This window comes from Anthonomus grandis, chromosome 22 (assembly GCF_022605725.1).
Source record: "Anthonomus grandis grandis chromosome 22, icAntGran1.3, whole genome shotgun sequence".
In the NCBI taxonomy this organism is placed as follows: Eukaryota; Metazoa; Arthropoda; class Insecta; order Coleoptera; family Curculionidae; genus Anthonomus; species Anthonomus grandis.
Window position 1 is genome coordinate 22,641,453 of NC_065567.1, and position 16,474 is coordinate 22,657,926.

General features: G+C 33.4%; 2 protein-coding genes across 2 annotated transcripts in view; one reads left to right on the forward strand and one right to left on the reverse strand.

The window, feature by feature from the left end:
- Window positions 1-16,474, reverse strand: part of LOC126749205 (uncharacterized) — a 61,675-nt gene that overhangs the window by 44,840 nt on the left and 361 nt on the right. The window lies entirely within an intron of this gene.
- Window positions 1-16,474, forward strand: part of LOC126748169 (uncharacterized) — a gene marked incomplete at its 5' end in the record, with an annotated part of 92,754 nt that overhangs the window by 844 nt on the left and 75,436 nt on the right. The gene's annotated exons all lie outside the window — the stretch shown is intronic.

The window sequence follows — 16,474 nt, forward strand, 5'->3', positions numbered from 1 at the left end:
GCTTTTGTATAATTAGCAAAATTCGATTTTTTTTAGGATTTTAATTAGAAATGCAATCCCTTAGATATTAAAAGTAATTTAAGAAATAAATTACCCCATTAAGTTGTTACTAACGATAAATCTTCTGAATTTAATGATTTTTTTATAAAAGTACATAAAGGGGTGTTAATTAAGTATGATCGTAAAGAAAAGCGGTTTTTGGAAAATATAAAATTATGTACTAAATATGGAGACTTTTTTTAATATTTACCAAACAGCGAAATAACTATCGATTCAAAATAAAAATATAAATAATTTTTCAATTTTGATATAATAGTGAAAAAAGTGTATTTTTGAAAAATTATAACGTGAAAATTGTGATAAGCATTTGCCAAAGATGAAGTCTCTTTTATAATTAGCAAACAGCAAAATTCGATTTTTAAAGATTTTAATTAGAAATGCAATCCCTTAGATATTAAAGTAATTAAAGAAAATAAATTAGCCATTAGGTTATTACTAACGATAAATCTTCAGAATTTAATTAATTAATTTTTTATTAAAAGTACATACTTAATTAAGTATGTACAATAAATTTTAGAGGCGATTCTTTGAGTAATTTTAGGACAAAAAGTAGGTCCGCAACGACTTCGTTTACGATATTAAATTGGTTTTTCATGAATATCTTTAAATACGTTTTCTTTGTTAAATATTAAATTACATAATAATTTTTATTTTAATTAAGTATTAAACAATCAAAAATAAAAGTGTCCCTGATTACCAGCCAAACCAAACCGTTAGTCCTGTACCCATAAACACATGGCACAGATGGGTATAGTGTTAAAAATATGAATAGGAGAAAAACTATATAAAAGTCCAGTTCGGAGATCTATTAGAATCTTTGATGTGCCGCGAATAGTCCGTGTGCCGGTGTTGCTTGTATTGTCACATGGCATACATGTTTATTTCGCAAAATTTTATGTGGAAAGAGTCATAAAGTAATATTCTAAGCGATATTTAATCATTCTATTAAATAAATAAATGTTTTAAATAAATTTTTTAATTTATACATTTGATTAGTAAAATTTGACTACAGACGCCCACGTACTACACGGCTCAGGTCCGGCCTTAAAATTTATTTGTATTTAAAATACAAATAAAGTTAGAAATTAAAATTAAAGTTAGTATGTAAAAGCAAAACCGGCAAAACCTCATTAAATAATAACCTCACATGACCTCCCTCCCAACTATTAAAGGTGATAGACCCATCCAGCAGAACTATTTTAAAGGTGATAGAACCCATCCTTAAATATCTCTTTAAAAACACGACAAAATTAATACAAAAACAGCCCAAAAATGTGTCTAAGTACGGCCCCGTAATCGTCAAAATCAGTGGGATAGAGAGAGATACACAATCACTTCTTACACAGCCTAAAGTAGGAATCGCCAGAACGCAGGTGTTTTATCTTTGTTTAATAGACTGGGCAAAAAAGAGGTGAGAAGTCTGTGAGTTCTGGGAGTGTTTAAAATGTTTTGTAGGATGCCTGGATTTTAGTCCGCGGTCAATTTTTTATATTATTTTCTTTCTAAAAATTGACATTTTCGAAAGAAAAATAAAAAAATAGTGCAAAACATGGGGTTTTACGTATATTTAAAATGATTTCATAGATAAATTATATAAAATTTTGCCATTTAAACCATGTGCATCATGCGACAATAAATACGACATTGCCGCAACGGACTATTTAGTGCGGCATCGGCGACACATCAAAGATTCTAATAGATCTCTGAACTGACTTTAAATAAATCTAAGCACTAAAACACTTTCGTCCATTTTTGTTGTAATTTACCAGTATGATTTATATTAGTAAGCTGTTGATTAAGTCCTAGTTTAAAATTTAAAAAGTAAGTTTAGTGACGTCCCGAGCGATTCCTAAACCAATATTTTTAAATTAGAAAAATGCATGCCACTGACTTCTATGGAAATTTCTACTCTCTTTTTGATAAATTGATCAAAATTACACCTTTTTTGTCTCTTAAAATTTTCTTTGTTTGTTGCTCAGTTTTCGAGAAAAAAAAATTCAATGCACCAACGTTTTTTTTTTGAAAAAAATATGTTTAGTAATTTTTTTACTAAAGTAAAAACATATAACGAATTTGACTAAATTAAGTGTTTGGAAATATCCTCCTCATCATTCAATTATGCAACAATACCTGACATTAAATAGTATGATTAAACAAACTACAAGTCATAGGTCTTAAATCTATTAAATTAAAGTCAGAGGATTACACGTATTTCGCCCATAATAGGCATCATCAGATCCACTTGTGTATTCACTAATAAAAGGAACAAGAAAGATGCAGAGTAAAAAAAACTTGTTTAAATAATTTTAATATGTAATTTGAACCTTAATTTCTACCCTTGATTTGTATCATGTAGTGTTATTCTCTGCTTCTTTATTTGTTCTTTTTATTAGTAGATCTAATGATGCCTAGTATGGGCGAAACACGTGTAATCCTCTGACTTTAATTTAATTAATTTAAGACCTACGACTTGGAGTTTGTTTTCATTACTATTTAATGTAAGCCGATCTCTTTGAGAAAAGATGGACTATTTCTTGGAATACCTGACGTATTTTAAATTACGTCACATGAACTAATGAATCTATTTCGTAGTATTAGTATCTTCGTCACTTCCAATGAAAGTTTTGTATTCCAACGCTTTAGGGTGTACCCATCAAAAATAGTTTAAAGGGTTCATGTCGGGCGAGCAAGGGGGCCAGAGTTATAGGCCTGCTCTCCCAATCCCCTTAACAAATTCTAAAAACCTTCTAAAGTCTAGGTGGAAAAAAATGTGGCCCAATAAAATAATCATCGATAATTTAAACCCAGTTGTTGAAAGAACACTGTTCTGGATAATTATTTTCTATTAAGGCCTATCGGTTATATTGACAAATTTCTTCCACTATCATTAATTATGAAAAAATGAGAAATTTGCTTAAATGCCTTGAAGAAATGAGAAATTTTCTCAATAGTGGTCAGAAATTTTTGATTGGTTTACGAAGAAAAATAAGAAGAAAACCAGGTTTTTTAAGTCAAATATTATTTACACCCATAAGTGATTATTGTGAATTTAGAAAAAAATATTGAATATTTTTGAATAGAAAAATAAAATTGACTTGGGAAAACTGAATTTCTTCTTATTTTACTTCCTAACCAATCAGAAATTTCTGGCCATTATTGAGCAAATTTCTTCCAGGCATTTAAGCAAATTTCTCATTTTCTCATAACTATTGATAGTTGAAGAGATCTCTCATTGCCTCAAGGCAGTGGTGAAAACTCCTTATTATTCCATACACTTGAGGAATTTACTCGTTTCTTAATTTAGTCATTTGATAAATATTTTGATTTTTTCCAGACACATATAAGACAGATGTATTAAAAAATTTCTCAAATGTCTGGAAGAAACTGCAATGTCTAAAGAAAAGGGGAAATGTCTTTAACTACTGGAAATAAACGGAAAATTTGGTTAAGTGTCTGGAAAAAATAAGAAATTTCTACGACTGCCTGAAAGAAATACTGAATTTCTTTAACTGCCTTATTCTTAACTACTCGGAATAAACGAGAAATCTATCTTAAATGTGCTTGAAAGAATTGAAAAATTTCATAAACTGCTTAGAAAAACCGAGAAACGTTCTCAAGTGCCTGGAAGAAATCAAAATTCACATCAAATGAGTAAATTCCTCAAGTGCCTGAAAAAAATAAGGAATTTTCACAACTGCCTTGAGGGAATGAGAAATTTCTTCAATAATTCTGAAAAAATAAGAAATTTGCTTTAATGCCTGGAAGAAATGAGAAATTTTCTGAATTGCGACCAGAGTACATCTGAATTTTTTCAAGACCAGTATAAATAGAATAAGATATCTTTGGCTATCATGAATAAAGAAACATTTTCCTAATCAATTGTCTTCAACTTCTCAAGTGTCTAAAGAAACGATATATTTTCTCAAGCACCTAGAAGAATATAAAAATTTCCTAAGGTGCCTGGAAGAAATAAGGAATGTCTTCAACTACTGAGAATAAACAGAAAATTTGATTAAGTGCCTGGAAAAAATAATAAATTTCTTTAACTGCCTTGAAGGAATGAGCAATTTTCACAACTGTCTTAGGAAATGACAAAATTTCTCAACTATCCGAGATAAATTCCCTCAAGTAACCAGAAAAAATCAAGAAATTGTGAAAGCGTCTAAAAGGAATAGGACTAGAACAGAAAGAATAAGAAATTTCTTTGACTACTTTGAATGAACAAAAATCGTCTTCATCTATCGGGATGATATGAGAAATTTCCTCAAATGTCTGGAAAAAATGAAAGATTACCTCAAGTATTTTGCTGAAATGTCTAAAGAAATAAGAAATTTCTTCGACTGCCTGGAAAAAATACTGAATTTCTTTAACTGCCTTAAAGGAATAAGAAATATTCTTAATTACTCGAAATAAACGAGAAATCTATCTTAAATGTGCCTGAAAGGATTGAAAAATTTCATAAACTGCTTAGAAAATTCGAGAAACGTTCTCAAGTGCCTGGAAGAAATCAAAATTCGCATCAAATGAGTAAATTCCTCAAGTGCCTGAAAAAAATAAGGAATGTTCACAACTGCCTTGAGGGAATGAGAAATTTCTCCAATAATTCTGAAAAAATAAGAAATTTGCTTTAATGCCTGGAAGAAATGAGTAATTTTCTGAATTGTGACCAGAGTAAATCTGAATTTTTTTAAGACCAGTATAAAAGGAATAAGATCTCTTTGGCTATTATATATAAATAAAAATATTCTTCATCAATTGTCTTCAATTTCTTAAGTGTCTAATGAAATGATATATTTTCCCAAACACCTAGAAGAATATAAAAATTTCCTAAAGTGCCTGGAAGAAAACAACAATTTTTCTCAAGTATCTAAAGAAATAAGGAATGTCTTCAACTACTGAGAATAAACAGAAAATTTGATTAAGTGTCTGGAAAAAATAATAAATTTCTTTAACTGCTTTGAAGGAATGAGTAATTTTCACAACTGTCTTAAGGGAAAAGGAAGGTTCTTCAACTATCCGAGATAAATTCACTCAAGTAACCAGAAAAAATCAAGAAATTGTGAAAGCGTCTAAAAGGAATAGGGCTAGAACAGAAGGAATAAGAAATTTCTTTGACTACTTTGAATGAACAAGAATCGTCTTCATCTATCGGGTTGATATGGGAAATTTCCTCTAATGTCTGGAAAAAATGAAAAATTTCCTTAAGTGGAAATGAAATATTTTGCTGAAATGTCTAAAGAAATGAAAAATGTCTTCAACTACTGAGAATAAACAGATTAAGTGCCTGGAAAAAATAATAAATTTTTTTCACTGCCTTGAAGGAATGAGTGATTTTCACAACTGTCTTAGGGAATGACAAAATTTCTCAACTATCCGAGATAAATTCTCTCAAGTAACCAGAAAAAATCAAGAAATTGTGAAAGCGTCTAAAACGAATAGGACTAGAACAGAAGGAATAAGAAATTTCTTTGACTACTTTGAATGAACAAGAACTGTCTTTATCTATCGGGTAGATATGACAAATTACCTCAAATGTCTGGAAAAAATTAAAAATTGCCTCAAGTATTTTGCTGAAATGTCTAAAGAAATGAGCAATGTCTTTAACTACTGAGAATAAACAGAAAATTTGATTAAGTGCCTGGAAAAAAATTATGAATTTCTTCAACTACCTTGAAGCAATGAGCAATTTCTTTAACTACTCAGAATCTACGGGAAATGCTATCTTATATGTACCTGGAGGAAATCAAAATATTTACATTTAAAATGACTAAATTAAGCAACGAGTAAATTCCTTAAATGCCTGGAAGAAATAAGAAATTTTCTCAATAATGGCCAGAAATTTCTTATTTTTTCCAGGCACTTAGTCAAATTGTCTGTTTATTCCCAGTAATTGAAGAAAATCCTCATTTCTTTAGACATTGGAGAAAGATTTTTCATTTCTTCCAGGCACTTTTTTAGGTTCGTTCTTGTTTACTCAAAGTAGTAAAGTAAAGTCTTATTCCTCTTAAGCGCTTAAAAAATCTTGTGATTTTTATTGGCCACTTGAGGAATTTAGTAATTTGATAAAAGTTCTGATTTCCTCCAGGCACTTAAGAACGTCTCTCGTCTCTTCCAGGCGGTTGAGGAATTAGTTCATTTTTTCCAGGCATTTGAGGACGTTTTTGATATCTACCCGATAGATGAAGAAAATTCTTGTTTATTCAAATTACTCAAAGAAATCTCTTATTCGTCCTCCTAGATGTCTTAGTCCTAAAAGGACTAAAGGGAATAGTCCGAAAAGGAAATTCGTTATTTTTTTCCAGGCACTTGAGAAATTTACTCATGTTTTTACCGATTTGATGAAAGCCTTCACTTCTTCCAGTTACTTGAGGAAATTTTGTCATTTCCTCAAGTTTCTAGAAAAAATTTCTTATTTTTTCCACGTATCGTTTGCAAAAAGGTAACTTAAAACGTAATTGATCAATGCCAAGTTTTTTGAAGTTTAATCATAATGATGTCAATCATAATCCCACAATTTGTTGGTAAAACTGACCATTAAAAATGAAATAATTTTTTTCAAAAACGAGATTTAGGATCTCGACAACTTCTTGCAATAAAAACATACATCACTTTCTTATTGACATTGCAATGACAAGGTCTGTTGGAATATTTGTAAACAAAGTAATAACATCCAATAATGCTAACACATAATTTGATGTAAGGAATTTTTTGTATAATCATCATCTCTCCCTATAATTTTGGAAAAATATATATTGCAATACATTATCCAGAACTTCCAGGTTATGCAATAATACTATTTCGGGTTGTTAACATACCATTAAGATGAGAATAACCCAAATTAACATACTGGGTTGTTTACGTCATGAACTCTGTTGTAATTAGTTGCGTATTTCATTGACGCATTTTTTTGTAATTTCGGCCACTCAAGATTCACATATAGCTTCTTTAGAACAATTTTCAATTTAATTAAAACATCGCTTAATTTTACTCAAAACATCGCTGTACACTCCTCGTATATACAAATCCTCGTATACTGGGTACCTTTGTCAACCATTATTTTTGTAATTAAAATGAGGTCACATTCACCTGATAATTAAACTAGGGCTGAATCAACACCTTGCGCTAGTATGATTAAAGTTTAACATCCAGTATCTCGTAAAAAAAGCCGTTGCGGACACTTTTTGTCTTAAAATTACCCAAAGATTCGCCTGTCAAATTTATTGTACATACTTAAGTAACAATCCTGTTATTGACATTACAAAAGAAGAAATAGTGACTTAAGTAATGAATAATAGTAACGCCGAGGCATATTTACTGTGAAACGTCAGGAAAAAAAAATTAATATGAAAAACAATTAAAAAGGTTTCAGTGAGTACAGTAAGTGACGTACATAGCCAAAGAGTTTTTGGTACAATTTTATAGCTTGGTAGAGAGAAAAGAATATTGAAAATTTGTACCAAAACCCCCTTGTGCGCAATTCTTCTCAATGTCACAAATTTTAAATTTAAGACTAGAAATGACAAAGATCTTAATAGAAATTTAGACCCTTAAACAATACGTACTTGTGCGAACTAAATGACAAATAAAGACGTCATTCTTAATAAGACGTAGTCTTGCTACCTGGACCACTTTGACCTTAAGGTACTAACAAAGAAGACGTCTAATACAGGGTGAGTTTTTTAAAGTGTTACAATGCGATATGTCAAAAACGGCTGCAATTTTTTTTTTTGACATTTTGGTGACATTTCAAGTATACCGGGGGACACTTTTTGTGATATTTTTGACATTTGTCCCTTCACCCCCCTAAGAGAGGGGGAGGGTCACTTCCTTATTTTAAATGGAATGACGTGTTTTTTATTTTTAAATACGAATCTACATAAAATATGAAGTCTGTTTACAAAAAAATTTTAAAATTGCTCTGCTGGTTACGGAATTATGATCAAAAATGTTTTGATTAAATTTAAAAATAATTCGAATATACTACTATAATAAAAGCAAATTATTTCCTACTTTTTAACTATTTATCGTCTATGTATTATGCCTAAGGAGCTGTTCGAAGTGACCGCCTTCGACTTCCAAACACTTTCTTATCCTTTCTTGACATGAGTTTCGTACCCGCTGTAACATTGCTGGTGTCACTAATGAACAAGCAAAACGAATCCTGTTCTTCATGTCCTCTGGAGTTGTAGGTGCACTAGCCATTACTTTGTCTTTTATAAATCCCCATAAAAAAAGTCAAGGGGGGTCAAATCTGGCGAACGAGCAGGCCAATTGACAGGACCACCTCGACCAATCCACCTGTTTTCAAAAATCTCATTTAAATAAGTACGGACCTGACGTTAGGATTTAAATTTTGGTTTAGTAGACGAGGTAACTGATTTCTTAAAAAAAATCTGTGTAGACCTGTCCATTTAAATGACTTTGGAAAAAATGCGGACCAATAACTCTATTCTCGAAAATACCACCCCATACGTTCACAGACCAGGGATGTTGATTTGGTACAGTTCTCATCCAGTGAGGATTATTTGCTGCCCAGTAATGCATGTTGTGCCTGTTTACCTTTTAAAAAAACAAACAACCAAAACTTGAATATGTTCTAATTTAAATAAGTTAAATTTTACCTGCCCGCAATTATTAAAAGAAGCCTCATCAGAAAAAATAACGTTTCTCAAAAAATGGTTATTTTCACGCATTTTTGTTGAAATCCAAGTGCAAAAATTAATGCGATTCTCAAAATCATGTCCGTAAAGCTCTTGATGAAGTGTAATGTGGTAAGGATGAAACTTGTACCGGTGTAGAATTGTTATAATTGATGATTGACTAATTCCAGCATCTAAAGCAAGTCGCCTGGTACTGATTTGAGGATCAATAGCTACTGCTCCTAATACAGCAACTGCCTTATTTTCATCTGTTTGCGTTTTAATCCCATTTTGTCGTTTACTTTTTAGACTACCAGTCATACGACTTCTGGTCTCCAGTCTCTTAAAGGCCATATGAGATTTTGGAATATCCGGAAACCTCTCGGCCCACACTACTGCAGCCTTCCTATAATTTTTTCTGCACTCCCCCAAAATTAACAACATATCTACTTCTACACTGAAATTCGCTTCCATTTTTTTCTTTTTAAACACAATTTACTTGTTAATAACATGTCAAAATTTTTATGTGACACTGCTTGTTATGTTGCCATGGAAATCCTACTGTTACTAGGATTTTCATTTCCATCCATACTAGTAAAATAAACAGTAGGATTTCCATGGCAACCGGCTGTTATTATGGTAAAATATTCGAATTATTTTTAAATTTAATCAAAACATTTTTGATCATAATTCCGTAACCAGCAGAGCAATTTTAAAAATTTTTTGTAAACAGACTTCATATTTTATGTAGATTCGTATTTAAGAATAAAAAACACGTCATTCCATTTAAAATAAGGAAGTGACCCTCCCCCCCTCTTAGGGGGGTGAAGGGACAAATGTCAAAAATATCACAAAAAGTGCCCCCCAGTATACTTGAAATGTCACCAAAATGTCAAAAAAAAATTTGCAGCCGTTTTTGACATATCGCATTGTAACACTTTAAAAAAACTCACCCTGTATACAACGTTAAAGTAAATTGCAATTTTTTTCCCTGATATCTTCTTACGAAATTTTAATTGCCGAGTTAAAACAGTTAGTCCGGGGCAACGGCTGTAAGCTCCGCGCTCACCTTTTTGCTCGCACATATTTCACGGTTCACCGATTTCCGTCTCACTTTAGGCCGAAGAAAATTCTATTAAGAATGGACAAACATCATTTACGTCGCTTTTGTTTTTTCGAGCAATTTTGTTACTTTAATAATAATGAAGGTTTATGGGGCCAGTTCAACTATATTTGACAGTTATTTAACCCTGGAATGCTACTTGGGGTACATTTGTACCCCCTCATTAATCATATCTCAAGTTAAATGGAAGTGGGCGGTGGAACGAACGCCGACGTCTAATTAGTTTCAAGACGCGGCAAGTCAGTTCGCGTGCGACAATTGATATTGACACACGGTTTTTTCTTTTCGAGATTTGTGATATATGGGGTTAGCGCGTACCCCAGTGTAGAAGTTTAGGTTAAATATACTCTGTGATTATTTCGCTTCTCAGTAGATTTTGGTGATTATTATTATATGAGTAAGTATCTTTTTTTTTTGAAAAATATTTCTAAAATATGTCTTTGATAATACTTTGAAAATATATTTTTTTTTAAGTTATTATATTTTTCTTCGATTTTTAAGTTATTATTGATTTTCTTTGTTAGGCTGCACGAATAATGGCTGGGCAGAAAAAGTTCTTCGACCTAACAAAGCCTGAAGATGTCACAGAAATTCATCGCATTCTCTATGAATCTGATTCAGACAGTTTTTCGGATGACACCGAGGAGGAAGATGCCGTTATACCTGATTTTAAAGAGGAGCCAGAAGAGGATGAAATATGCGGCAATCAAATCAATCTTAATTCTTTTATTGCGCCAGAACAGACTCAGGATACCTTTCCATCTGATACAGATTCGGAAGATGACAATATACCATTGGCAGAAATACAGGCGATCAACAGAGATATGGTGGAAATTTTACCAGTGCCTACCAAATTAAGGGGTAAAAATGGGTCAGGTAAGAAAGGCGCAATTCATCATACACCAAAACGAAATCTGGTTTTGCATTTACCTGGAAACAAAAACGAAGCAAAACATATAACATCGGAAACTGAAGCTTGGAAATTATGTTTCACTCAAGAAAATCTCGATAAAATTACCCAATATACTAATAACGAGATCCAAGTTCAACGATTGAAATATTCAAATAAGAGCGATGACCAAGATACTGATGCACCTGTTATTACGCCAGTAGGTAAGAGACCCTCTTGGACTAAGCAGCATTGAAACAGCATTGAACTCCAAGCACTTTTCGGGCTATTTTATTATGCCGGTGTTATGAAAATGGCCGGAGTTTTGACCAAGGAACTATTTGATAAAGACACAGGAATTCCAATATTCCGTGCTACCATGCCCGAGGCACGTTTCAGGTTTTTGATAAACTGTCTTCGCTTTGATGATAAGCAGTCCAGAGCTGAAAGAAAAGAAACTAATAAGCTTGCAGCTTTTCGAGAGGTATTTGAGAGGTCAATCGTTAAAATGAAAAACCTATATACTCCTTTAGAATATATTACAATTGATGAACAATTGGTTGGTTTTAGAGGGCGATGTCCTTTTAAAATGTACATCCCTTCAAAGTCCAATAAATACGGAATCAAAATTGTGTTGTCCTGTGATGCCAAAACAGCTTTTGCGCTGAAATTTATATAGGAAAAGGTTCCACACCAACTGATGTTCCTGTAGCTCAGTATTACTGTAATAAGCTAACCAGTTCTGTCCAAGGAACAAATAGGAACTTGACCATGGATAACTGGTTTACTTCTATTGAGACCGCGAAACATCTTTTGGAGAGGAAAATTACCATTGTTGGTACTGTGAGAAGAAATAAAAAAGAAATTCCTGAGTCGTTTTTGGAACTCAAAGAAAGGAATCAAAATTCTGCCATGTTTTGCTACAGTGGACATCTGACACTGTCCACCCAAGAGTGCTAAAAAAACAGTAATTATGCTTTCGACAATGCACGAAAAAGGTGATGAGCCATTTACGACCAAGTTACCAGAAATTATTCAATTTTATAATTCTACAAAAGGACGAGTGGATACTTTAGACCAGTTGTGCCACACTTATTCTACTGGTACGAGGGATGTCTTTTAAGTTTTGCATATAGAAACATAGAGGGCGTCACTAATCAAATGTCATTAGTCAAACTTAACCTCAAACTTTACTTTTCTTAAATTCAAAACGTCAGTGTGATACATATATTTTTACAGCTACAGTGAATTTTCAAAGGTAGCAAATTGCGCATACCATGGAATTAAACAGAGAACATTTTCGGGCCATCATTTTTTACAATTTTCGAAGGCAATTATCTCAACAAGAATGATGATGACGATCCAAGGTCAGGTGCACCAAAAACGGCTGTCACCCAAGAAAACATCGATGCTGTGCGTATGCTTATCACGGAAGATCGACATGTGACATATCGTGAGATTGAGGCTTCATTGGCGATTTCAAAGACCTCAATTCAAAAAATTTTGCATGAAGAATTACGGGTAAGAAAATTAGTTTCCCGCTGGATACCGCATCTGTTAACTGAAGAACAGAAAGAAGCTAGGGTGATGTGGTGTCAAACAACTCTAGACCGCTTTGAGGCAGGAAACTCTAAAAATGTGTACAGCATTGTCAGTGGTGATGAATCATGGATTTACTCATATGAACCTGAAAATAAACGTCAGTCGTCTGTATGGGTATTTCAAGATGAAGAAAAGCCAACAAAAGTCATTCGTTCTCGAAGTGTATCCAAAAAGATGGTTGCAACATTTGTCTCAAAAGCAGGTCATGTTGCAACGATTCCTCTGGAGAATCAACGAACTGTTCCTGCCGATTGGTACATTACCATTTGTTTGCCGAAAGTCATCGCTGAGCTTCGAAAAGCGAACCCACAACGACGAATCATCCTCCACCAAGACAATGCAAGTTCGCACACAGCCCGGAAAACTATTGAATTTTTAACTTATCAAAACGTCGAATTATTGGATCATCCTTCGTACAGTCCCGACCTAAGTCCCAACGATTTCTATACTTTTCCAAAAATCAAGAATGAACTGCGTGGTCAGAGGTTTCAGACGCCAGAGGAAGCAGTTAACGCCTTTAAAAATGCAATTTTGACAATACCCACAAACGAGTGGAATAACAGCTTTGACAACTGGTTTGAGCGCATGCAAAAGTGCATTAAATTTCGTGGAGAATACTTTGAAAAACAATAAAGTCGTTAAAAGTTATTTTTTGTTTTATTCCAGCTGCATATGCAAAACTTAAAAGACAACCCTTGTAGAAAAACACGTCGCTGGCGTCGCTTGGATATTCTGGATTATAATTCAATGATTCTTTTGCATGGCTCTGGTGAAGTGAATAAAGAAATTGTAAAGCACAGGAGAGAATACCTCAAGAAGCTTGCCCTTGACCTGGTCAGACGGCACATGATGAGTCGTTTGGAGGCTCCAACTTTGAGGCGCGAACTCCGTGAAACTATATGTAGGGTCCTCAAGATAACCACTTCAGAAGAAGTACCTACTAGGCTTACAACAACAGTGGGGAGGTGTGTGCTTTGTCCCAGAAGAGAGGATCGAAAATCGAGAGTAAGCTGTGCTGTATGCAAAAAGTTCGTGTGTTTGCAACATCAAAAAAATATATGTTCAGTGTGTGTCGCATGAACATTTTATTATGGATGTGCGTTAAAAGTGTTCTTAGAGACTCGGTTTAAGTTATTATTTTTCTATAAGTGAAGTGAGTCGGAAATAAGTGTAGCATTCCAGGGTTAATCACATTATATAATTTACAGTTTTATAAACAGGGTGTTTCAAATTTGACCCTCAACATGGGGACCTCGGAATCTATAAGAGATGCGAAGATAGTTGAATTACGTCAGAAAGAAGAAATACATTAAAAAATACCTTGTATATAGATAAATATGAACCCAGAAGAATCTACGCGGCAAGTTTCCTAAATTATTATTGCCTCTCATACAAGTGTTTGGAAATAAAAAAGTGGATTTAATCCATTTAAATTTAGCTCAAACAGTGTGCCAAAAATGCAGAAAACATGTGTGCCAAAAATTACTGATTACCCCAATTTTCCTGAAAATGTGATGTGGACCGATAAAAGTGCATTTAGAAACTGGCATTTTTAGCAGAAATAATGGTGTCTTCTCGGATAATTTCGGGAAATGGCAGGTATTTATAAAAATAGAATTTTGGGTCCCTATTTTATTAATAAAGACCCTGGACTTAACCCAGATTATTACCAAAATTTAAGACTGGATTTTGAAGACTATTTGGATAACATGATTCCTTTCAGAAAATTATTATTCAGAAGTTTTGAATTATCTTACAGAAATGATTGGAAATAATGGTCCTGTAAGATGGCCGGCAAGATCTCCTGATTTGGGTGAACACTAAAAAATCGAGTTTATGCGAGAGAGAAATTTCAAAATATTAATTAACGGTTAACTATTCTTAGGGAGTTTAACAAATTAAACAAACGAGAAATAAATCTCATGGTGCTCAATATTCGTGAGAGAGTGCAATTATCTCTTGGTACAAAATTTGAGCACTTAATGTAATGTTTATTTAATTACCAACGCGTGTTAAAGCCAATATAAAATAAAATATCGTTAGTTTTTTTGTAGTGAAAAGAGTTTATATTTAATTATTAAAGTAGATTAATTTAGTCCCTTTTGAAATATTTCCATGTGTTTCGAAAATAATAAGATGTAACCCTAGAGTAATGTGTGTGCACTACTATGGTATTGCATTGCTACTAGTTCTGTCTATCTTACATTTATAACGTGTAATATTAATGTTTTAATTAAATTAATTTTATCACGAAGAGGGTGTTATCACGCACTATATCACTCACTATGGGACATGAATAGAGTAACGTCATTAGAATAACCCTGTATTCGATTAGTTTTGACAACAAACAGGTTACAACTAAGGTGAGGTTAGGTGTGGTGTTGCAAGTTCTGTCGTCAACTACGTTTTGTCACTCTGCAGCTTCAGCCTTGTCCCCAGTGTGGCTGACTCATGAGTGCCTTCTCTAAAGTGGCGAATTCACTCTATATTTTTTAGTCACTATATTCATTAGCCACTCTAAATGTTAGGTATTATGCGTAAAATAAATTCACAAAAACTGTTTTTACCTTTTCTTGTAACTAAATCTGTTATTTTCGTGCAACAAACATACCAAAGACACCCGTAATGTATAATTATTTTGGTAATTTTTAGATTTTGGTCCGAATTAAAAATAATATGATTCCGCAGTTTAGCGGCTTTTGTCAAATTTGGGGTATTTTCACCGGTTTTCTTTTTTAAATAGCTTAATTTTATCTGGAAAAAATTAATAAAGTGGCGGAAGGTGTATTTTGCAAATAGTTTCTTTATAAGCAATGTAAAGTACTCACAAATAGAGGTAAACTGATTTATTTAAATTTTTTGCTGTTTTTTTTTGCATAAATTAAATAACAGTCGCTATCTGTCAAATGGGTTGTCGACTCTGGGAGTATGCAGAGTGTGAGTCTGAGAGTGTGCAGTGTTTTGGTTTGTTCCGTTTCTCTATCACCGCGAGGGGAACATAAGGCGCTGCGCACAGACCATAGATATACCCAACTCAACCCAACTCAATCCAACCCAACCCAGCTCAACGCAATCCAACCCAACCCAACCCAACCCAACCCAACCCAACCCAACCCAACCCAAACCCAACCCAACCCAACCCAACCATTCCAGGGATGGTTGGGTTTCTTTGGGTCGAGGTTTCTTTAACACCCAAGAGTTCATCAACACCCAACGTTGGGTGTTGATGAGAGATGAGAGTGATGGGATGGGATGGGATGGGATGGGATGGGTTGGGTTGGGTTGGGTTGGGTTGGTTCTTAAATTGCTCAAGCACCGCTCATCAAATTTTGCGTATTTTTACAATTTTTTTAAATGGCCTAATTTTACCCAAGAAAAATTAAAAGTGGCGGAATGATACGATATAATTCGCCGCGAATATGTGAATTTTGATAGAACTCAAAAAAAAGAAATTTTAAAAACTCCTAAAAATAAATTTTCAATTCAAACAAATTTGTGTTATTTCCACTTTAGAGAAAGCCAGACTGGAGACAAGGCTTCAGCTGCAGAATGACAAAACGGAACAAAACTGGCAACAGCACACCTAACCTCAACTCAGTTGTCACCTATTTCTTGACAAAACTAATGGTATACAAGGTTATTCTAATGATTAATCGCGTCCTATAGTGAGTGATTTAGTGCGTGATAACACCCTCTTCGTGATAAAATTTGGCTTTCCGCCACTCTTAATGAAAAATATATATCGAAATCTATCGACTTTGCAAAAAACCCGACCATTTTTCGTTAGTTTTGACAAAAGCCGCTAAACTGCAGAATTACCGAAAAAACAAAGTTGATGATGCTTGGGAAAAGACGAAACGTCGTATAAAAAATTTAAACACACCATCATATAGCACGAAAAAAATGACAATGCATAAGCGCAAATTATTTTAAAATCGGCTTAGACAAAAATAAAATCGATGTATCGAAACTTCGTTTTTTTTTTCGATAATCTTCAGAACCATTCGGAATTTTTAAATTTTTTTAAACAGCTCAAAAACTCTCAATTTTGCCTCAATATAACCATCTTCGTAACTCATAGATTCCGAGATTCTCATGTTGAGAGATTTGAAACACCCTGTATAATAATATGGCGAAGGTGCGGGTCTAATATAGTTACTG